The sequence below is a fragment of the Papio anubis genome, chromosome 4 (genome assembly GCF_008728515.1).
Source record: "Papio anubis isolate 15944 chromosome 4, Panubis1.0, whole genome shotgun sequence".
Lineage (NCBI taxonomy): Eukaryota > Metazoa > Chordata > Mammalia > Primates > Cercopithecidae > Papio > Papio anubis.
In genome coordinates this window covers 27,216,110-27,229,780 of record NC_044979.1, presented here as the reverse complement: position 1 = coordinate 27,229,780, position 13,671 = coordinate 27,216,110, and the positions used below count along the sequence as shown (strand labels likewise).

Sequence of the window (13,671 nt, the reverse complement as noted above, 5' to 3'; positions counted from 1 at the left end):
GCACATACAAACATATCTTTCTAGTATATTGACTCTTTATCGTTATAACATGTCCCTTTTTATGTCTAGTAATACTTGTCTCTCGCCTCAAAGTTGTCTTAGTATAGCTACACCTGCTTTATTTTGGCAACTGTTTGCTTGTGTGGTATAACTTTCCCTCTCCTTTTTGCTTTTAATGCTTCTGTAGCTTTATATTTGAGGTCTGTTTCTTGTTAAGAATAAACAGATTTTTGTTTGCCTGTTTTCAATTAAATCTGAAGTGTATTTAGCTCATTAACAGTAAATATAATTATTGATAAATTTGGGTTTATGGCTATCATTTTATTGTTTTCTGTTTGTCATACTGGTTCTATATTCTATTTTCTCTCCATTGTTGCCTTCTTTTGAATTAATCAAGTGTTTTAAAAAATGTTATTTTATTCCTCCCTTTAATAGCTTGTTATATATTCTGTTACTGTTCTTTTGGTGGTTACACTAGATTACCACAAGCATTCTTGTGGTACATTAGAGTTGCATATTCATTAGGATTTTGAAAAACATCTCAGACATTGTTAGGACCCTAGAAAACTTTAATAGCATTTATCATTCTCCTGCTTTTATGTTGTCATTGCCATGCATTTCAAGTCTACATTTAAATCCAGAGACTGTTATTTTGTACAGTTAATATTTACCCTTTCCATTGTTCTTTATTTCCTTTTGTATTTACATGCTTCCATCTGAGATTAATTTTCCTCTGTCTGAAGAGCTCCTTTTGGGGAGTTTGGTGGTACTGAATTCTCAGTTTTTGCTTGTTTGAAATTCATTTATTTTCATCTTGGAAGAATATATTAACTGACTGTAGAGTTCTGCGTTATTAGCTGTTATTTCTTGAAGCACTTTAAAGGTCTCAGTTCATTGTTTTCTAGCTTCCATTGTTTCTGTTGAAAAATCAGCTGTCAGACTTATTGTTGCTTCTTGGAAGGTAATGTGACTTTCTTGTTCAGCTGCCTTTCTTTTTGTCTTTCTCTTTTTCTTTACGTTTAAACAGCTTTTCAGTGATGCACCTAAGAATGGTTTTGTTTGTACTCTGTTTGAAGTGTCTGGCACCTCTTGAATTTGTAGTATGAGATCAGTTGTGAAAAAATTTTGACCTTTTAAAAATATTGTTTCTGCCCCATTTTTGTCTGCTTTCCTCTGTGACTCCAATTAAATCTTTATTATACTTTTTATCATCCCCCATATGTCTCTTGCTCTCTTCTGTTATTTTTATAATTTTTTTCGTCCTCTTACTCCATTCTGGATTGTTTTTACTTGACTGTATTTCAGTTCATTTATTCTGTATTTAACTATGTCCAACCTGCTTTTTAAAACCGTCTATTCTTAATTTTATAGTATTTTTTAGTTTTAGAATTTTTATTTGGTTCTCTCTTTTTAAGATAGATTCTGATTCTCATGTGAAAGTCATGTATTTTTTGAGCATATTAATCAAATTGCTTTAAAGTCTGTGTCTGAAAACTCCAGTATCTGGATCACCTATAGGCCTGTTTCCATCATCTTTTTCCTTTTGGTTTAGCATCTTGTTAGGTCAAATAATAATAATAGTTAATATATTTGTATATTAACGTATGTTAATTATATATTCTATTGTACACTATATATACTATCATATGTGGATAACATAATAGTAATAATTATTATTAGGCAACTTTTTGATTGAGTGCCAGACATTATGTGCAGAATTTTAGATACACATTTTGTATCTATAATGATACATTTCCCCAGATAGGATTCACATATCTTCAGATTCACCCATCTTCTTGCAGGCAGGTAGAGATCACTGCAACTGTCAAGGACTGAGCTGACTTGAGATTAGGTTTTCAGCCTTATAAACCTTGTTCTACCTGTAGTTGGCTTCCAACTTGTTAGTGCCCTAGAGATCTCAGTTAAGAGATAGGGTGTTTTTAGGGCTTCTCCAGCCTTTTTTTTTCTCCGGACCCATGAGAGCTTTAAAAGCTCCTTCTTCCTTTTTAATTGCTTTCTGCTGGCTTTTTAGCCTTTTGCTATGTGTAGTTTAAAAGCTGACAAATCCCTCAAGAGGAAAATCAGTACTGAGTGTCAGATTTGTTCTTCTGTGCCTTCACAAGATCACTATGGGATCTTGACTCCTCAAGACTTAGCTACCAAGTTTTGTCCCCCTACTCCCATGAAATTGCCAAAAACTTTGCTGACTTCTCTGCCTCCTAGTGGCTGTCCTTTTTTGGCTTCCCACCCTCTTGTCCTGTGCCATTAAAGAAATAGGTGACATGTCTTGAAAGGGAAAGCTGCACAGAATGTGAGATACCCTTCAGTGAGTTTCTTGTCACCTCAGAAAGTTTCAGTGAGTTCTTAGCTATCTCAGAAAGTCTCTGATATTTTAAGAACTTTCTCCCTATTTAATACAGGTTTTCTATTCAAGAGGGAGTGTTGGTCTGCTACAGACTGTTCCGTCATATTCAAAAGCAGAAATCTTTCTGTGTTTAGTTCTTTTGGAATAGTGTTATATCTTATAGGCCTATGAGTTTCTCATGGTTATATTAATGTAATAATGTAAGACTTGATCCCCAGAGTTCTTTGTCTCTTGCTCAGTGTTTTCCTTCATTAACTGCTTATTCTTGCTATCTGATGGGAAAGAATTTTGGAACATAAATACAGTTGACCCTTGAACAACATGGATTTGAATTTGCAGGTCCACTTATACATGATTTTCTTCTGCTTCTGCCACCTTGAAACAGAAAGGTCGATCCCTTCTCTTTCTCCTCCTCAGCCTACTCAACGTGAAGATGACAAGAATGAAGACCCTTTGTGATGATCCACTTCCATTTAATGAATAGTAAATATTTTTTCTTTCTTTTAATTTTCTTGATAACATTTTCCTTTCTCTAGCTTGTTGTAAGAATACAGTAAGTATGTCATACATGTAACACATGAAATATGTGTTAATTGGCCCTTCATGTTATTGATAAGGCTTCTGGTCAACAGTAAGCTATTAGCAGTTAAGTTTTATGGGAGTCAAAAGTCATACATGGCTTTTTCAACCGCATGGGAGTTGGCGCCCCTAGGCCCCGCATTGTTCAAGGGTCAACTAACTATAACATGATTTGTTAGCAGTTGTTTTATTATTGATCTTAGCCAAAAGGCTGAAAAGTGATTGTTAAGCAGTTGTTTTAAATGTTTATTAAGAGTTAAAATGAGATTTTACTTTTGGTTTTGTTGGTGATTTGCACATTTCTTTTGAGACTTACTTGTTTATAAGGTTAGGAAATTGAGAGTTGGTCAGGTGCAGTGGCTTATGCCTGTAATCCCAGCACTTTGGGAGGCGGAGGTGGACGGATCACTTGAGGTCAGGAATTCAGCCTGGCTAACATAGTGAAACCCCATCTCTACTAAAAATACAAAAATTAGCAGGACGTGGTGGTGCATGCCTGTGCTCCCAGCTATTTGGGAGGCTGAGGCATGAGAATTGCTTGAACCCAGAAGGCAGAGGTTGCAGCGAGCTGAGATTGTGCCACTGTACTCCAGCCTGGGTGACAGAGTGAGACTCAGTCTCAAAAAAAAAAAAAAAAGAAAATTGAGAGTTTAATCTTTAAGTATAGTATTTCCCTTCATGTAATAAGATTTTTAAATTATCTACCTTTTTGTTAGAACTTTTATGGAATCTTATATTTCTGTGAAGATGTAGGTCTAGAAAGAAGATACTTGGGTTTGGTGTAAACTTTGGTTTTTGTAAATGTTAGTATTTAATACTTTAAAAATATTCCTACTTTTTTTTTTAGTATGACTAATATTATGGCCAATATCACCTATGTATTTGTTGTTAAGGAAGTTGTCTTATATACATAGAAATGCTATAATAAGCTACTTTAAACAATCCTGGATACGTTTGTTTTCCCTTCCTGTCACTGTCCTTTTTCTTCCCTTTTCCCTTTTGATTAAGAAGTTGCATCAGAAAAGTCATAAAATCTAACTCCTGTTTATTCTTCAGCTGTCAGCTAAAATGTCACTTTCTCAGGAAATCCTGCCCGACCCCCCTTTCCCAATTGATCTGGCACCCACTCCCCTGGCCCTACAGTTAAATGTTTTCATAGCAACAAGTACCTATCGATCATTTTTTACAGTTTGTAATTACAGCTTTTTTTTTCTTTTTTGAGATGAAGTCTTGCTTTGTCGCTCAGGCTGGAGTGCAGTGGTGCAGTCTTGGCTTACTACAACCTCCGCTTCCCAGGTTCAAATAATTCTCCTGCCTCAACCTCCTGAGTAGTTGGGACTACAGGTGCGCACTACCACACCTGGCTAATTTTTGTATTTTTAGGAGAGACGGAGTGTCATCATGTTGGCCTCAAACTCCTGACCTCAGGTGATCCACCTGCCTTGGCCTCCCAAAGTGCTGGGATTACAGGCGTGAGCCACCATGCCTGGCTTCCAGTATTAAAATGTATAATTATTCCTGTATTAAAATGTATAATGTATTAAAATGTATAATTACTTGATTAATAGCTGTCTTCCCAAATAGACCAAAAACTCCATAGAATGTATGGAATTTTCCTTCATCATTGTAGTCCAAGCATGATATTTATTAAATGAGTAAATGAGTGAATTAACTAGCCATTTTGATTACTTTTCTCTTTTTAGTGCAGTTTTGGTTTAGGACTGTAAGGTGTCATATTGGCCATATTCAGAATGTCACATTAGTGACATAGTTTTAAGTCCATTCTGTATTTTTTTTCAATGAGTTTCAGCAAAATCTGAGAGTGTCTTGAGTGAAATTGGTTGTCTCTAGGGTGGAGGTATTATATTTGGAAAGACTTGTAACAATAGAAAGCTTTTTATTTAAATTGTTGAGTTTTAAATGATTTTTATTATGAAGTTATTTATGATTTTATAGGTAATATTTTTAATGAGACTTTGAAAAATTTGTAGAGTGCAGTTTATTACAGAATCTGATTTGCCTAATAGTTTTTGAGTATCTGTATTTTTATTAATTTTAAGATAGGGATCATTTCCTCTAATTCTTTGAACATAATTATTTGTTGGTTGATTTTTTTTTTTTTCCATGTAACAGTGTTTTTGAGATGTAATTTATATACCATACAATTCTACTTTAGGGTATTCAATTCAATGGATTTTTTATACATTCACAGATGTGACCGTCATTGCAGTCAATTTTAGAACATTTTCATAATCTCAAGGAAAACTATAGCCTTTGGCTATTATCCACTTACTCTTCCATCTCTGAGCAACCACTAAACTACTCTTGGTGTCTATAGATTTGCCTATTTCAGACTTTTTCTATAAATGGAATCATACAATATATGGCCTTTTGTGATTGGCTTCCATTTAGGATATTGTTTTCAAAGTTCATCAATATTGTATCATGTATCTGTACTACATCATTTTTGTGGCTGGTAAGTATTCTATTGTATCGATATACCACAGTATGTTTAGCCATTCGTTAGTTCAGTGGTCCCCAACCTTTTTGGCACCAAGGACTGACTTTGTGGAAGGCAGTTTTTCCATGGATCGGGGTAAGCGGGGAGGATGGTTTCAGGATGAAATCGTTCCATTTCAGATCATCAGGCAGTAGATTCTTATAAGGAACAAAACCAGAACAGCAACAACAACAACAACAACAACGATTCTCGTAAGGAGCACCCAACCTAGATCCCTTGCATGTAGGGATGGTGCTCCTATGAGAATCTAATGCCTACGCTGATCTGACAGGAGGCAGAGCTCAGGCAGTAATGCTTGCTAACCCACCGCCACTCACCTCCTGCTGTGCATCTCAGTTCCTAACAGGAACCGGTACTGGTCTGTGGCCTGGAGGTTTGGGATCCCTGCATTAGTTGATAGACCTTTGGATTATATCCACTTACAGGCTATTATGAATAATGCTGCTATAATAAACATTCATACAAGTTTTTTGTGGACATGTTGTCATTTCTTGGGTATATGTCTAGCAGTGGAATTTCTGGGTCATTTGCTGACTCTATGATTTAGTTATTGGAGAAACTGCCAGATTTTTTTGTTGATTTTTTTTTTTCTGTTATGTAGTGTCAAGAAACCGTTTAATGCGTATGAATTGAAGCCCTGTAAGGAAAGTGATCATTTGGGATTAGATAGCAAATTGCTTGACTTCAAATGTATTACTTTGAGAATTTTCTGTGACAGTTTAGCTAGTCCTTTGTGTTCCTTATTTTTCTTGAGAATACGTGAATTAGCTCCCTGCCTTCATCTTTGAAGATATTTACCTATCAATGTACAGGCATGTACACACATAGGTACACATATGATACTTTGCTAAGCAGTTCATGCTGGGGACAGTAGTTGAAAGTCAGTGTGTTTTTTCCTAAAATGTATATTGTTTGTGTATATGTGAAATATCAAATGGGAGACATTTTTGGAAGCAGTGAAATTTGTTTATGAATTCTTTCCTTATACAAAATGAGAATAGGTTTTTTTTAAAACAAATTAATCTTTTTCTATTTGTTTCTTTCAGCATTGATGACTGGGAAGTGAGAGACATAGATTTTTCAAGAGCTGAAAATAACTTCTAGTTTAACAAAATAGTTTCTTCCAGAGCTTAGAATTTCAGATGATTGGAAAATTCATACATCTAGGTCTGAAAGTTTAAGTCTTTGGCATCTATGGAGATCTCTGTTTTCTACAACCTAAAATGCTATGATGGGTGACAGGTTAAAGACAAACCTTTTTAAAAAACGTATATTTTTATTGCTATATAGTGGTATTACGGCCTTTCAAATTCCTGTTTTTACCATAAACAGATTATTAGGTGCTTACTGATTCCAGATGATAGCCTGATCTGTTAGAAGGTAGAAGAAAGAAACTCTGGTGATACACTTTCCATACATGGTTCAATAGGAGGTAGCAAAGGCTAAGTATGAGTAAGTGACAAAAGCAGTAAATGCTGCAGAACTGAAATTCAGAGAATTGCGCTTCCACTGTTGAGGAAGGCTTGAGGGGAGACTTTGAAAGAGGTAAATGAGCTATGCCTTCTTTTGGGTACTGATTTAATTTCTTTTGCCATTTTTTGCATTTCTTGAATGTAGGAATTTATCCTTACCCCTGTGCATATTCAGCAGCTCCAATTTAGGAAATTGGCTAGTGTAGCATATCATAACCAGAAAGATGCTTGGAGGTAGACTTTTCCCTAAAGTTTATACAAGGCACTTAATGAACTGGGTCCTTGATCATGTACTTCTTTCTTAGACTTTGTATATATGAAATGGTGTCCTTGTCCTTATTTCTTTCCACATTCATCCTTTTTAATGCTTTTAGTAAGTCTTTTCAGTTATTGTTAAGATTTATTTCACAGTTACAGTATTATATTGTGTTTATTGAAGGTAACTTGACTGATACTGTTCCAGAGTCACTTGCCACTTTCCGCTCTGCGTAATTAACATTTATTCTCCTCGTTATTTGTCAGTGAACTCCCTTCTGTTTATTTATAGTTTCTTTATGATTCTGCATATCAGAAGATAATAAGCACTTATCACAAATGCATTTAGGGGATGTACTACTCTCTGTAAAAAAATTAAATATATTGAAAACAGAACTCTTTGAATTTTATTTTACTCTTTTGAGGAAATTAAGATATCTTTTATGATATTTTAACCTGCTTTTCTGGGGCATACAGGGAGCACTTATTTTTATATAAATCTGAGAATGTGTGAATTGCGGATTAATCTTCTAGCAGATACCTAATGCTGTTGTTAGAGATGTGTTGCCCTGAGATTTATTGGATTTAATGAGACAGTCTTTTGGTATATCCTTGAATTATGATGGGATATTGGGCTGCCACATGTAAATTTTAGAATATTTTTTAATGATGTAGAGAAAATGCTTCAGATACAATGGCATATAAAAGAGAAAACAGCAAAAAAACCCTGATTTTAAAATGGTTTGATTCAATTTATATTTTAAAAACACACACGATTTGTATGCCTGTATATATAGAAAAGATTTTAAGGAGATTTACCAAAATATTAAGTGATTATCTCTGGGTTGTAGTAATTGGGGTGATTTTTATTTTTTAAGTGCCTTTTCTTTGGGTATTGCCTGAAATGTTAAATATTATCTTATTTTAGCAAATAACAAATACTACTTTTAAATAAGAAAAAAATGGATAATTGTGTTTGTGTGAATTGCTTTGATTATAAACACAAATTATATAGGATCCTGTGTCCCATGTTAGTGAGTTCCTTTGTTTTTTTAAAGTGAGGAGCCATCAAAGGATTTTTTAATAGAAAAGTGATGTGAATAAAGTTAAGTCTATAATTTAAAATTAAAATTTTAAGTACTCTTATGACCCAGCAGTTTCAGTTTTTAGTAGCTAATTTTGAGCATCTTCAAATTCAGGCATGCTTATCCCTGGGATTACATGTAGACCTTCCACTGGGTACGCGGGCAAAAATAGTTTTAAAATACTCAGTTTCCTAAGTCTTACTGTTCTTGTGTATTCTTTCCTAAAATTGATCTGCCTAAGAACATGCCTGTGGCTTATGCCCTTGCTCCTCAAAAATGTGGTCTATTCACCAGCAGTATTGTCGTTGCTGGTTGTTTGTTAAATGCAAAAAAGGTGGTTCTCAATTCTTTTAAACAAAATAAAAGGAGGACCTAATCAATTTGTCAGTTGATAAATCATAGATAATTTTTTTTTTTTTTTTGAGCCGGATCTTGCTCTGTTGCCCAGGCTGGAGTGCAGTGGTGCCATCTTGGCTCACTGCAACCTCCACCTCCTGGATTCAAGCGATTCTCCTGCCTTGGCCTCCTGAGTAGCTGGGATTACAGGCACATGCCACTACGCCTGGCTAATTTTTTTTTGTATTTTTAGTAGAGATGGGGTTTCACCATGTTGGCCAGGCTGGTCTTGAACTCCTGACCTCAGGTGATCCGCCTGCCTTGCCCTCCCAAAGTGCTGGGATTACAGGCGTAAGCCCCCACACCTGGACTGATCATAAATAATTTTTAATGATAGCTCGTTACGCGATTTTTGGCATATAATTTGGAAGGTGGTAAAAAAAAAAATTAGCAGTACAGGAACAGTCCAGGTTGAGTATCCCTTACTTGAAATGCTTAAGACCAGAAGTGTTTTGGATTTTGGAATTTTTAGGATTTTGGAATATTTGCATTATGTTAATATATACTTAGCAATTGAGCATCCCTAATCTGAAATTTGAAATCTGAAATGCTCCCATGAGCATTTTCTTGCAGTGTCAGGTCAGAACTCAAAAAGTTTTCAGATTTTGGAACATTTCTGATTTTGGGTTTTCAGGTTTTGAATTCTCAAACTGTAGTAACAGAGATTCCTTCTGTTGCCTTGTATTTATTTATGTGAGCAAGGGAGGATCATAGAGTCCAGGAGTTGGAGAATAGCTTGGGTAACATAGCAAGACCTCTTCTCTACAAAACATTAAATTAGTCAGGTGTGGTGGTGTGCTCCTGTAGTTCTAGCTACTTGAGAGGCTGAGGCTTGAAGATCACTTGAGCCCAGGAATTTGAGGCTGCAGTGAGCTATGATCATGCCACTGCATTCCAGCCTGGGCAGCAGAGCGAGACTGTGTCTCAAAAAAAAAAATTTAAAAATAACTATAGAGTTGATGTTGAATCCCATTTGATTCTAGCAGTGATATTTGTTCATATATACATGAGATAATTGTTTTGAAAGTACACGTGTCTTTGAGAATCATCTCTAATACCTTTATACTTAATCATTATCTGTCAAAGTTTTTAATATATTTATATTGTTTTGGTCAGTAATATGTTTACGAAATTGATAACAACATCCAGAAGAAATTTTTAAAATCACTTGGAATCTCATGATGAAAAATAAAAAAAGCTTAATCTTAATTTACATGGCATTTTCTCAAAGAAGTCATATGGAGTGAAAAATGAAAGACCTTCCAGCATATATTACATTTTGGAAAAGTCTGTGGGGGAAGTTTAAGGAGAAACCAAGATGATATAAACTTTTGACTGTATAAGAAGTGGCTGTTCATTTAAAAAACAGATGATGGTATTTTTATTCTATTGATGCTTTTAAAAGAGCATATATAACAACTTTATTAAAAATTAACAATATTTGGGCAGGTGTGGTGGCTCATGCCTGTAATCCCAGCACTTTGGGAGGCCAGGGCGGGTAAGTTGAGGCTAGGAGTTCAAGACCAGTCTGGCCAACATGGTGAAACCCTGTCTCTACTAAAAATACAAAAGTTAGCTGGGCATGATGGTGCACACCTGTAATCCCAGCTACTCGGGAGGCTGAGGCAGGAGAGTTTCTTGAACCCGGGAGGCGGAGGTTGCAGTGAGCCAAGATTGCGCCACTGCACTTCCGCCTGGCGACAGAGCGAGACTCAGTCTCAAAAAAAAAAAAATTGGCCGGGCGCGGTGGCTCAAGCCTGTAATCCCAGCACTTTGGGAGGCCGAGACGGGCGGATCACGAGGTCAGGAGATCGAGACCATCCTGGCTAACACGGTGAAACCCCGTCTCTACTAAAAATACAGAAAACTAGCTGGGCGAGGTGGCGGGCGCCTGTAGTCCCAGCTGCTCGGGAGGCTGAGGCAGGAGAATGGCGTAAAAACCCGGGAGGCGGAGCTTGCAGTGAGCTGAGATCCGGCCACTGCACTCCAGCCCGGGCAACACAGCGAGACTCCATCTCAAAAAAAAAAAAAAAATTTAAAGTACGCTGGAAATCACAACCTTTGTGATAATTATAAGGTATGAAACATTTTGCAACTAAAAAATGTTGAGGATGTGCATAGATTTTCAAAATTAATTTAGAGGGTACTTGAGCAGAAAAGCTTGTGCACCATTAACTGACAGCAGTTTGTACATTCAAGTTACTTGCGAATCTTTCAAAAATTCTGATGCTCCTAGGTTATAAAATAACCTATTATTTTGGGCCTAGGCCCAAAGTACTAGACTATGATGAAGATCCTACAAAAGTTATTGTTTTTATATAATTACATATACATATGTATTTATTATATAGTTACATGTATAGATAGAAAAGACTTGGAATCTAAACAAAAGCAAAAAGATAGGAAAATATTAATGAAAAATTGAACATGGAGGCTAGCCTTGATCCAGAAGGTCCGCCTTCTCACCTTCAGGACATGTGGCTTAATGAGCAGATGATGCTCTTTGACTGGGATTCAGGACCTGATGGGTGGGACACAGGCTGAATTTCAGCTTTCACTCTTCAGTGGGATCTTCTAGTGCACGGTGCAACCTGCATAATTGTATATAGCAGCCCTGCACCTTCTACCTAATAATAGGCCTAGAAAAGGATTAGGAAAAAAAATAGAAATGAAAGGAAAAAAATAGAGGAAAATTTATCTTAGCTAAAGAAAGACTCAGTTGAAGTCATTAGTTTGAACAGCCTTGCTGATTGTCAAGAGAGTAAGTGCAAAAATATCCATAATGAGTCTGCATTCAGATGCAGGAACCTGGTGCTGGAGAAGCTGCTCAGGCACAGGAACTGGGCATTGAAGCTGTATATGCTGCTGGAGCCTGATGCTGGAGAAATCTGTATGGCAGGAATGAAGAGCTGGAGAAGCTATGTATGCTGCAAGAGCATGCAGACCAAGCATACCTGAACCAAGAAGCCAAACAAAAACAAAAAAACCCAATGACAAAAAACCCTTACTTGCTGCGATGACTCCTGCCCCCTCTTACTGACACAGCTTAACATTGTGCCAGCTGGTAAAGGAAAAATAAAGGGCCCAAATCCATTTTCAAAGAGGAGGAAAGAAGGGTGAATTTAGAGGTGAGAGTCAATAAATCCATAATTGGCTCCTTTACTTTTGCCTTTTGATGTGATTTTAAAAACTGTTTTCTCAGCATTTCGTTTATGCTTAAACTGGTTAAATCTAGTATCTGAAGTTTTCTTCGTCTGGCTAATCTGATGCCCATTATTGTTTCAAGTGGATTAATATTACTGGTAGGCTTTTGTATTTCTGTTTTCCATTTATAAAGTGCAATAACATTTTTTAAATTGCAAAAATGGGTACTGAATTATAAAGACAGTAGTGCTTTTGAAACAAATGTTGGCTGGCATGTGAGGTAATCATAGTATAGTAACAAACTAATGGTTTGTGACTTGATGAACATTCTGAATTTAACAAAGGAAAGGCTGAGAGCTCTAAGATACGTAAGTATGAGTTCTCTGACTGTTGAGTGAGGAGAGTTATTACCTGTAATAAACTTGATTTCAGTTATATCACTAAACTGCTCATGTTCCATATAATATTTAAACAGAAAAACACTCCAAAGTTGTATTCTGTACTACAGCTATCTATACTGTGATTTGCCGTATGACATATCTCTTATTAATATATGAAGAGGCTGGACGGGGTGGCTCGTGCCTCTAATCCCAGCACTTTGGGAGGCCGAGGCAGGCAGATCACAAGGTCAGGAGATCAAGACCATCCTAGCTAACACGGTGAAACCCTGTCTCTACTAAAAATACAAAAAATTAGCTGGGTGTGGTGGCGGGCACCTGTAACCCCAGCTACTGGGGAGGCTGAGGCAGGAGAATGGCGTGAACCCGGGAGGCGGAGCTTGCAGTGAGCCAAGATCACAGCCAGTGCACTCCAGCCTGGGCAACAGAGTGAGACTCCGTCTCAAAAAAATAAATAAAATAAAATAAAATATATGAAGAGAGCATTAAAACAACCTTGCCCATTTATCAGATATGTTCTAGGTGTGAATTTATTTGTGAATTTTATGGGAACAGGCATATATAGAAATGAGCTTTTGAAAGTCTAACATACAACTACAGCTGTTAATCAGGGACAGGTGTAGAAAATAGACCATGAGGCTGAAATTTGTGATTGGCTCCGCCTATAATCCCAGCACGTTGGGAGGCCGAGGTGGGTGGATCACGAGGTTGGGAGATGAGACCATCCTGGCTAACATGGTGAAACCCGTCTATTACTAAAAATACAAAAAAAAAAACCGAGTGGTGGCCCGAGCGCCTGTAGTCCAGCTACTGAGGGAGGCTGAGGCAGGAGAATGGTGAACCGGGAGGCCCGAGGCTTGCAGTGAGGCAGTCGGCGCCACTGCACTCCAGCCTGGGTGGCAAGACTCCGTCTCAAAAAAAAAAAAAAAAAAAGAAAAAAGAAAAAAAAAAAGAAAATAATTCATGTATATGCAGAGATGTTGGGAGAAGTTTCATTCCAAAGCTAACACAAAACAAGGTACACAAGTTTTTATAGATGATATTATCCATTGTGGTAATATTTGATCTATACTACTTCTGAATTTTTAAATAGTTTTAAGAGTTAACTATAGTTGTTGGGTTTTTTGTTTGTTTGTTTGTTTTTAGACAGGGTCCCACAAATGTAATTTAAAAATATTTGTAGATCCTCTGGATTTCTCTGAGGAAGAGAGTTTGAAAAATGCTTTACCATGGGACTTAGGGCATTAGTCAAAGATACCTATTATGGGAATGAAAGGAGAGTTCTCATTAAGTAAGCAGATTTAGATTAGATAATATTGGTTTGACCTGTCATCTTTAGTACAGTTTAAATTACTGTATTATACTGTGGCAAAAGCTGGATCTGATGCAAAGGAAAACATGAAAGAATTGAGACAGTGTGGTATAGAGAGAACACTGACCTAGGACCAGGGACTTG

General features: G+C 36.6%; 1 protein-coding gene across 6 annotated transcripts in view; it reads left to right on the top strand.

Annotated features, from left to right (window-relative positions):
- Positions 1-13,671, top strand: part of MKLN1 (muskelin 1) — a 161,694-nt gene that overhangs the window by 8,250 nt on the left and 139,773 nt on the right. The window contains exon 1 of one of the 6 annotated variants that reach the window (XM_021935347.2): positions 2,830-2,848. The exons of the other annotated variants lie outside the window; for them this stretch is intronic. The gene's annotated coding sequence lies outside the window, so the exon portion shown is untranslated. Of the gene's footprint in view, positions 1-2,829; positions 2,849-13,671 lie in introns of those variants that run through there. 6 annotated transcript variants of the gene reach the window in all.